This window comes from Pinus tabuliformis, chromosome 1_2, assembly GCF_031772625.1.
Source record: "Pinus tabuliformis cultivar Carrire ecotype Pingquan chromosome 1_2, CPIR1, whole genome shotgun sequence".
NCBI classification, from domain to species: domain Eukaryota; kingdom Viridiplantae; phylum Streptophyta; class Pinopsida; order Pinales; family Pinaceae; genus Pinus; species Pinus tabuliformis.
In genome coordinates, this window is record NC_142298.1 from 883,681,612 (window position 1) to 883,690,631 (window position 9,020).

Here is a 9,020-nt window from a genome sequence, read left to right on the forward strand (position 1 = left end):
CTTCATAGGGCATATAGTTTGGCTCATTGAAGCCAAAACACGTCGAGTGTATGTATCACTTTTCTGACCCAAAATTTATGTATAATTATTAGTTTGTCGATAGCTTTATGGAAGAGGAATCTAACAATATGGAAAAAGAACTCCCTGCTTTAATTAGAGATTGGAGGAGAGACCCCAAGAAGAATAAAGAGGAATCATTCAACAAATATTCCATACAATCCTTAAAATCTCCTTTTTTTGTTTTGCCTCTATATTATGTAGGTTATTTGCTTATCAAAATGTCCTGCAGATTCCATTAGATAGGTCTCTCTTATTCATAATTCTTCTGATGGATTTTTTCTCAATTGGGCCCAAATATTATTTGATAATCTCACAAAGCATATTCTTCATTCCTGCACAAAACAAACATCCACCCAAATCCTCCTTTTTATACGCCAGCCTTTGTAATGGATTCCATCTATTTCTCCTTATATTTTCTAGCTATGGGCTGGAAATGGACACTTTTTGATCCTCTACACATCCACATTTATCATAATAAATTGTGGGAAGAGAATTAATTCAACCATTGTTATCAAATATGTCATCTTTTCATGATTCCCATTTATTGATAATTTTTTTATTCCAAGACTATAAGAACACTTGCAGTCATTATGGAATGTTTATTAATAATTATGGATTGGTATGTAGAAGAACATTTTACTTATATTAAGGTCTTGGGAAGTAACAATAAACCACATGTCTTACCTCCTTATATTCCAAATAATCTATTATATAGAGAGGTTGACCAACAAATAGTAGGGACATGGATAACCATTGTGTTAAAAAAGTGTTCCAAGAAACTGTGGATGAAATTCCCCTTGAAAATTAGTCTTTTTATTCATCCAAATTACACTCATGCTAAAAAAGAGTTGAAACCTTTATATGAGATAAAATTGTCTATTATTCCTACAAAGCCACATGATCCTACCAATTTGGTTGAAAATTTAACTGTTGATGCAAATATCAAGAACTATGTTGATGAGGAAAATCATTATGATGAGCAATGTTTTGGATATTCTTCTTATTTATTTGTGTGTAATAAATGGAAAAAAATTCCCTTAGATAACTACCAAAATTGTCTACTTTACAAGGACACAATAAGGCATACCCTGGTACTGAACTTACTAAAATTTGCAAAACAATAAGGTATATTAGGAAAGGATTACAATTCTTAAACTTAACAAGCCACTCGTCAAGTAATCACCCCTGTTCAAGTTTCTTCTATAGATTCTTGGAAGAAAAATACTTCAGAAAATCCTACACTTAAGGATATTACCAATGATTGGAAAGAATTTGTAGATATTAATTCAGAGCCGGTTGAACTAATATGAGACACAATAATTCCTGAAACAAGTGTTACAGCTACTATAGGACAACAATTAGTTGACATGTCCCCTCATACCTCAGGGAGTACTCTTAGAAAATCAAGTGTTATTTCTAAAACACCTATCAGATCACAACCCAGTCGGGGACAATTCTAACATCTCCCAATGTTATTATTCAATTAGAGATAGAAGAAATACCACCCATTGAAGCATTTTATAGTCCTAAGAAGAAGGCCATTCTTAAAAAAAGTAGGACAAAAAGGAAGGTCTTTGAAACACATGCCCCAACAACAACTATTGCTTTACCAACAACATCCTTAGAGATAGTTTGGGAAGGCACATAAACAACAAATAACGAAGAACTTAATGAATTGACTCAATATATTGGGAATTATGCTTCTTCTAGTGTGTATAAAGTACCATAAGTCAAGTAATTGATGAAGTAGAAAAATGAAAGAATAAAACAACTGGAAAAACATTCCTGACAAGCCCAAGCACATCTCCAAGCTCAAGTTCCAATAGTTAGAGGCTCATTAGAGGAAATTTTAACCTAAAAGTGCCCATCAAAATTTCATGTAATTTCCATTCCGTAGTGTGTAAACCAATCAAAATCTTTTAAATTTAAAAAGAGTTACAAGTCAATATTTTGGAGGAAAAAGAAGAAAAACTACTTTTTTTAATTATATTTTTGGCTTATCTCCTTATAGGTTTACTAAAATTTCAAGCATAGGTACTCATTGGATGTAGAATTAAATTTCACATTCAAAGAGTACCCATTATGCATACTTTTGAGAATAACCGCATTGGTAAAAATTTACGATACATTAACAAATTGTTTTCAACACACTTTTTTGATGTATCTTCGATTTTTATCAATGTTAGTCTTGTCAAAAGTATACATAATGGGTACTCATTGGATGTGGAATTTAATTTCGCATCCAATGAGTGTCTATAATTTAAATTTTAGTAAACCCATAAGGCGACAAGCCAAAAATACAATTAAAAAAGGTAGTTTTCTTCTTTTCCCTCCAAAATTTATAACTCTTATTTTATTATTTTTCCTTAGGAGCCCACTTTTAGGCTAAAATTTCCTCTAACGAATATGAGTCTGAAATTATGTAGAGGGATGAAAAGATAGGTGAATTTCCAGAGAAGATAAAGAAAACTTAGGAAAATTCTTTGGATCTTATTAAATTTAAGAATGAAGCTTGTGAGTTAAATCAACGGCTTCAAGATTAGTAGCAACTTCTCTACAACAAGATAAGCATAATTCAGGCTGAAGAAAAATTATTTAATTCTTTTCAAATGACGATGTTATTGAAATTAAAATATATTATATTGAAACCAAGCACATACTCAGTGATTTTTTCCAATGGCAAGGGGATCTAAAAATGTTCTCTATGAACTAGCCAGAAGTTAATGAAACCCAAAAATATATAGTGCTTCATATTTGGAAAGATAATATACGCTTGGTTAAGAAATTGGTAAGAGATTTTGTTGTTCAATCTATCACTATATCACTTAAAGGAGAAAAAATATTACTAAGTGATTCAAAGGAGGCTCTCCTAGAAGCAGAAATATTAAACCAAAATTGGCATTATGATAGGGTAGAGTTCAGTAATAGGATTGAACAATTGTCAAATTTCAATTTCAAGTTAACACGGGAATTCCTCATCAAACCACATGGTTACCTTTAATTAATCAAGTTCATAATTGAACGGTCATCTCAAGTGAGCATTAGACCACACTCTCCTCCCTAGCTTTCACATCTTCTGGAAGTCTATTAGCAATGGCAAACACCCACTAGCTCTTCATCAACAAGTATCCTTTTGAGTTGAATATTTCGTTTCAGATTGTAGCAAGATGTATAATTTCTTCTATTCTTCCTTCTCTTTAGCTGAGAGAATATCAAAGATGTAACTATTTTGACTTTTTTTTTCAAAAATTATTTAAACCACTTTGGGGCTCAAAATTAAGGGTTTTGGAATTTTTCTTGAAACTCCTTACACTTTTGTACTTTGTTATTTCTTTAATATAAGCCCTAAACCACTTGTGGATTCCATGTTTTAATGGAGTAAGACAAAATTGGTACTTTTATTAGTCTCGTTTTGCTTCAATTTATGATTGTAATCTTTTCTCATGTATTGATACAAATGCCTATGATTGATTGATCGAAATATTGTCACTGTTGATAAATTGTTGTTTTTCAATTATGTATAAGTAAAACAAAATAATAACTGAATTATATTATGAATTAATTTAACTTACTATTTAATTGAATTAATTAAGTCACCTTTAGATTGATTTTAATTAACGTTAGATCTTGAAGATCTAAATTTTTAGTTATAAGTTATCTTTCTTTTCACATATGTATATTAGCACCCAAGTTAATTATCATATGATATAATTTAGTTTATATTTTTTTTGTTTTTATCATTAATTTTTTATCACTCTATTTCCATCATTTTACTCTAGCCATTACATATTTGAAGTTTCCATCCATTGGAGTGACTTCCAGATGGGTAACTCGACCCAATGTAAAAATCATTGGAACCACCTGCTGAAATGAAGAAGATTCTAACTTGGGGCTCTCAATCAGTGGTCTCCCAAATGTTGATGAGGAAAATTTCTTTTATCAACACCTAATAATAAGGTATAAGCCTCTTTGAGGGAAAACATACTTTTCAAATGATGTTCCAAACACAATTTATCTAGATCTTGTGCTATATATATTTTGTGGTCCTGTAGGTCTTGAGCCAACATTGACCATGAATTTAACATGATAAGTTCACCAATTTTCATTTTATTTCCAGACAAACCACGTATTATAGAGCTAGCTTTATTTCCAGTAATCAACCAACATATGAGCTCCATGTTCCTTAGTGAAATCCGTTAAATCTCTTAACTCTAGGCCATCTCCCAATCAAGGGAATTTTTGTGAAGATTCTTCCTAGAAGAGAGATATTTTTCATTGCTAATCTCCTAGAAGGAATGTTCATGAGCAAGGTTCCTATTTTCCTATGCTATATTCCCAATGTATCATCATAAAGGTGTTGATGCCTCTAAAATCACTGCATCAACATCAGGGAAAACCACCTAGTCTCGACCTTAGTGCGGCTCCTTTTCCATTTGGTGTGGTGGCTCCGACTGGATGTAATGGGACCAGCTTCCCAGTGATATATGAGTTGATGGGTGATTGGTTTGTAATTTATAATGGAATTGATAAGTGTTCTATTTTACAATGCAAAAATATATAAAGATAACTAATCTATCCCGGGTATTCTTTTAACAACATGATTTTTTATTGTTTCTATTAAACAAATAACCATAAAGATGAATTATTCATAAAATAGAAATATGCATTCATATGATAATTACTTTGTTTAAGTAGTTAAACAAAGTAATAATAATAACAGTATCGCATTGATCATAATATATCACTGACATATATATATTCAAATGATAGCAACTCTAAAACATTTAGAAATGACAAGCTAAAGAATTGTTGGAGAAACATACATATATATATATACATAGAGAGAGAGAGAGAGAGAGAGAGATAGATACTAGCAATGTTGAAAAATGTTTATTCACATAGAGAAACAAGACAAGCACAAAGATAAAAGTACCATATGCATTTCAATCCTCCCAATGTAAACAACATTCAGATTTTGCCTTCCTATCTGGGAACACCTTAAAAAGATGCAATAGTGAAAATCTTATAAAAACCTCTTTAATAAAAATGCAGAACTTTGGTCCAGTTTCTGATAAAAAAATATCGGAAGTACAGTAGTGCAACTCCCAAGTCAAATCTTAATACAAATTGAGGACCCTTTCTAAATACATCAAAGGGTCTTTGAATACTAAAATTAACAACAAACTACCAATGAAAATCGCTATGCATTGGTTTAACTAAAAACATATAAATTTGGGATTTATCCTAAAAATAGCATTGTTGTGGCGGTCGAAATGAATTCATTGTATCGACTTCCTTTCCTGTGTTTGCAGCTGATAGATTGCAAGCATAGGCTAGATTTCTAGAGGCTGACTCATCCATGAGTGTAGCTGAGCTATATAGGTGGCATCAGAGAGTTCGAAGATCATGAAATTGATCGCATCTGAAGGACATTTCATGGCCATTTGCTGGCTATATGGCTTGACAAGGAAAAACCAAAACGTTTCCCATTTCAAGCTCTAGATTCCTCCAATCTGCTTTTCCCTGTGTGCTAGTTCCTGTTTCCATTGTTGTTCAAATGATTTTGCTTTTGGGAGTCTTCCTAGGGAGCAATCAGTGATCAAATTGGCCATATGCAAACTGTTATTTATCAATTCGATCAGACTATTCATTGCTGCTCTCATCTAGACGTTGTTATTTCAACTTTTATTAGCTGAGACTCCCATTCAGAAAATAGGATTTCCTTATACGATTCTTGTATTCTAGGTAGATTGGGAGCTATTCCTTCTTTGTAATCTTGCCAGGATAGAAAATTATTTAACTTTTCATCCATCTTATCTAATTCAAGTATGGAGTCTACTGCCCTTTCAATCATTGATGTAGAGATATCGCATAAGGGGTTGGCTAATAATATATTGTGGCAAAGAATATCCAACTGTCGGGACAAGGCTTTGGTTATTTCCAAAGCTTCTGTTCTGAATTCACTCACCTATGGATAACCTTTATACTTTTCTATCTGTTCTTTCATTTTTGCGATTTATTACTCCTTTGCCTTCTTTTCTTGCTCTCTTAATATCTAAACCCTTCTCAACTCCTGAGACAACTCCTTTTGTTTATGAAGAGTCTGCTCATCAATCCTTTGCTTTTCCAGCTTCAGTTGCTCCTTAATTTGTTCATTTAGTTGCCTTTGTTGTATTAACTATTGTTCAAGCTAATTTATCTTCCGTTGTTGCTCTGCTGATTGTACCTCAAGTTGGGTAATCATATCATCCTTTTCCCTCATCAAATGTCTAACCTCTATGGATTTATCGATTGTCTCCATTGTGTAGGCTCCTGCGAACTGAGATAGCTTTGTCAAATCGTTGGAGGGATCGACCTTTGATCTGCATACGACATCCATCATCTATGCTTGAGGAGTTAAAAGAGGACTTTGATAAATTATCCTCCTATTTCTCTGTCTTTTAACTACAACACTGGGCTTCAGACTGTAGAAGACATTAAGTGGTGGTATTTCTTCAATTTGTAGAACAATCTCCTCAGTGGGATTCTCGGGAATAATCTCTATGTCCTGCTGAATTCTGGGTAGGCCGCTTGTTCTTTCAATCGGAACTGTGATAACTTCTGGATTTTGTACTGTAGGCATTTCTGGCATGGTGAGCTCTTGGGATTTATTTGGGTTATTAATGATTGAGTCGAACTGCTCCCATTCCTTGATTAACTTAGCAACAATATGAATATTCGTATCAAGGGGCTCACTAGTTCTTTCCCATGTATGCTACGTTTCTAGGCTCCTCTCTTTCTCAGGAGTATTTTCACTAATTTTCTCTTCAACCTGGCCTTGCGGCTGAACCACAGAGGTAGTATTTAACAATTCAAAAGGTAGTGTTCCCAATCTCTGTGTTCTGAACTTGTAAAATTACTCTAGTCCCTCTGCTCCTAATTTGATTGTAGCCAGTTGTTTCACCTGAGAAAATATCTCGGCTGAAGCAAATATATCATCATAAATATCCTTCTCATGATCAAAATTGGTGATTTTGGCTTGAGAAGTGACATTGTAGGCAACTGATTTGGGGTTGTACTGCCTTTTTGGGATGATTGCTAACTTTAGAGTTTTCATTTTCTCAGTTTCCTTCTCTACATGTTTGAAATCATGCAGAGTGAAAGCACCACATCGGAGGGGAAATGAAGGCCACATGTGCTTTTTAGATTCCTTTAAGTTCCTTGATGTCCCTTCTACTGTTATCTGATATGCCAATTCTCTGGCAAGTAGCTTATCCAAGATCTATAAAGGGAGAACATGAGGGTTAGCAGTGTTGCTGAAACTCCTAATGTAGGTGAACTTTTCTTCAAGAAACCAACTACCAATTGCAGTTAAGTCAACAGAGGCTTCCTCGGACAATGTAGGAGCGGGTTTATTGAATATGGCATAATACACAAGGAGGATGAAACCTTGGCAGATTCTATACAAATGGTTTTTGTCATGGGCTTTCCACAGTTCCTTATGATAGATGGGAATGGGGTTCGGATCCTGCAAATTCCATTTCCATCCTAGAATGGGATATTCAGAATTGAAACAGATAGTGTCCATAATATAAGCACTCATGTAAAATGAGGGTATCACCCGGGTAATCGCAAACTTGTTTTTCCAATAGTCAAGTATCTGGTTGGCCATTTTATCAGACAAAATGGTCGCCCAATCCATGATATAGCGATTAATTGTAGCCTCCATTAATGATATCATCTCTATAGAAAATTTAGCAGAATCATGGACTTCGAAGAGTCTGCACATCATTGCACCAGCATAACAATAAGGAGAGATCAACGAATCTATGGAGTACATACCCAATGATTCATGTTTGTTTTTGGTCGAAAAATTCCTCCATTGTCTGATAGGATCCAATTCGATGGTGTTTTCTTTGGCGAAAGCCTCCAAGAATGCTTTGTTATATCTCTTCTCTGGTTCAGGAAAATGGTACATTGCTTTGATATATTCTACTTTGAACGACCAAAACATTCTTCCATTAGTTGTAAAAAAAGTTCTGTCTATGATATTGATGCTCGCAATAACCCACCTGACCACGTCATTATAGGGTAAAACTTTGGCACGAGCTGCTATTCTATGTAGATAGGAACATGGCAAATATTTAAGAGTATTTTCTGTGTGCCATCTTTTGTTGCTTCCTCCTCGATTTCTTCAGGATCCTCAACTTCCAGCAAATTGTAGATACTCTCCCATGAAGCTTGGCCTAGGCCGAGGCAGGTAGTATCTAATATCAGGATTTTCTTCACTTGTTCTTCCTTAGCTACGACAGGGGCCTTTGCTTTCTTTGCTTTCTTTGACATTTTAGCCATATTCATCAACTCAAACTTGTTCTGCAGAGGAAACAAAATAGCGTAATAGAGAAATAGACCCATTTAAAGCCAATGCATAATACAAAGCTTAATGGTAATTCAAGTGTGATAAGTAATACGAAATGAAATATTACCACGGATGAAATCCTCAAAGGATTCAACCCTAACTATTGTATTAATGATTTTCGTAACTGCCAATCATGATAATTAAATGTAATCATGATATGTCGCATCACACATTTTACTGACAATCTCTTAAAGAAGATCTCTTGGCTTTCCCGATCAGTGATTCGCGAAAATCACATATCGCAGATCAGGAGGTTTAAAGGTATAGCTTAAGTTGTTACCACAGGTTGCTCCAATCGCGATAAGGTGTGAGGAGGCGGGATAATTAACAAAGCATTTGGTTTTTTCATTTATTATTGATTTAAAGTTTAAACCCGCCAATATACGTTTAAAAGCCTTTTATCGAAAAGCCCACTTTCCTTTATGAGATCACATTGGCGAATTCCAAAGGGCCTCATTATGTGTCTCATGGTATATGCGATGGCTGATTGCAATTGTATTATCGCATCGTAGGTTTGGCATAGATCTTTGGGATGCTTTGTTGTCAAACTTGTGATTTGCAA